Here is a 2505-nt window from a genome sequence, read left to right on the forward strand (position 1 = left end):
TCTCAGTGCGGAGATGTTTGGGCTATTTCCCTTTGTCCAACTTTGTCTCGTGTGTGAGTACGCCGTTGTGTCATGGTTTGTTTGGCGTGAACACGTTCACAACAGTCTGGCAGACAGACAGACAGAAAGGCAGACAGGCAGGTAGACAGACATGCAGGCAGACAGACAGACAGACAGACAGACAGACAGACAGATAGACAGACATAACGCTTACGGACTTTTCAAAATGTTGGTTTATTTCTCGTAACACGTTGTGCATTTCAAAGACATGAATGAAATAAGTGAACATCACAGAGTGCCAACAAACTAGCTTTTGGGAAAAAGTGACCCGTTGAACACAAGGGGAAATAGACAACTTATCATAGATGAGAAGAAAAAAATGTGTCACAACGCGGTGGAATCAGGCGCTCGTCTATTTTGGGACATATGGATCATCTTAAAGGTTGTTCATTTATTGCTTTGGATGAAAAAAACCCATCCATTTATCGAATAGAAGTCGAGATATTGGCGATTGAAAGAGGTCGGTTTGCCTGGTTTCGGAAATAACATTAGCGAGAAAATGGCTGAAAAAGTTTAGTGACTTCCATAGCTCAAAGGTCCTTGGAAACTGCAAATTGACATTTTTTGTGTGCCTTTAATCAACGTTTTTCCAGAACACATAAAAGTGTTTTTGAAGGGACATACAATGTGTTTAGCCAAAATCCAATAATTCGAAAAAAAAATAATTCCAAACTGGCCCGCCAAAAAAATGCTGATTTCTCAGATTTCATTATTTTGACGAGCGCCTGATTTCATCAAGATGCTCCACATATTTGAAAAAACTGGACAAAAGAACTTTCTGTTTTTCCCCAACACAATATGCAACGGTACCGATCCCAACGCAATATGTAGCGGTACCAATCCAGTTGACGTTTTAAATTACAACAAGCAAGTTTCCGTTCCAATTTGGAAAAAGTAGGTCAAAGGTCAGCCCGTCTCTCCTGTGTGACGTCACTGTTACATTGCTCCACCCCCCCCCCCCCCCCCACTTTGGTGCCACAGAGAGTGAAGTCCCCCACTGTGCGTGGTGGGGTAAGGGAGTTATGAGTGCGGGTCTCAACTTGACATTTACCAGAGTAGCCAAAAAACGGTTTGCCACAGTCAGCAGAATATGGTCGCTTTGAAGAACAAGCGGGCTGAGACAGATTTCGGGGGTTTCCAGAAATCTTGACCGCCACCAAAAGGGGGCATTGCCCTACCTATAGGAGAAGTTTGGTTTCTTTGGTGAGTATATATATAATTTGTTTTGTTATGGAGAAAACTCTCCTAGTCTTTTAAAGAAACTGAACAAGGGGCAAAAACTTCACCTTCGATTTTTCACAAAACCCCAATTTTCGGGATAGCCCCTTTGTGCTTATAAGCGAACATACTATATCCTTATTTTTTTATAAAGAAGTGCGAGAACATTCTGTCATATTTATATGATTTCTTAAAAGACAGACATTGAGCGTAAAGAAGTGAACAATTCCACCACCAATAAAACGATAGTCATTCCTTCCTTCTGTCATTCCTGTCTGTCTATCTTGCTTTGTCAGAGCAGTCATGTAGGTGGTTGGCGGATACTCTGGGGTGGTTCGCTTCTTCTTTTCTATCAAACATCTATCCTCCTGATCTCTCCTTCTTCTTTTTTGTGTTTGTTACTATTTTGTAACACCTCTAATCTTCGGCATTTACTTATATGACCGTATTGTGTTGCAAGAGCCGTAAAACTCTTATTAAAACAAGAGTACTCATGGCCGTCCTTGAGCTGTAGACGTGTTATGGAGTTCTCAAAGCTCTCGGCATATTTGCCTCGGGCCTATCGGACAGGACGTTGAATTCAGAGGTCCCGCCTCTTAGATAACCTAATGGTAATGATAGGGGTAGAAAACCCATACATTCACTTACCTTTATATCTCAAAAATCTAATAAGAATATCATTCTGATGGAAAAACAGACAGACAGGCAAATATAAAGACACAGACAAATGCACAGACAAACACACACACAGACCCACACTAAACACACACACACACACACACACAAACAAACACTAACACACACACACACATACCCATACACATATACACATACACAAATACACATGCACACATACACACACACACATACACACACATACACACACATACACATTCACTCATACACACACAAACATACACACACACATACATGCAATATCATACTGTAGTGTAACATACCATATGACATCACACACTTATTCATGCATGCATCAATAATGAATACTCTCTCTCTCTCTCTCTCTCTCTCTCTCTCTCTCTCTCTCTCTCTCTCTCTCTCTCTCTCTCTCTCTCTGTCTCTCTTTTATAAGCTTACTTCCAACAGACCACCATAACCAACATGGCATGAAAAAACAATACACACTGAACAACCACATAACATGCAAACGTTTGAGGTACCTACTCGAAAGATCAAAGCCCATCCAAACAAAATCAGGTACTAAAAAAC

The sequence above is a fragment of the Aplysia californica genome, unplaced genomic scaffold, assembly GCF_000002075.1.
Source record: "Aplysia californica isolate F4 #8 unplaced genomic scaffold, AplCal3.0 scaffold00633, whole genome shotgun sequence".
Taxonomy (NCBI): Eukaryota; Metazoa; Mollusca; class Gastropoda; order Aplysiida; family Aplysiidae; genus Aplysia; species Aplysia californica.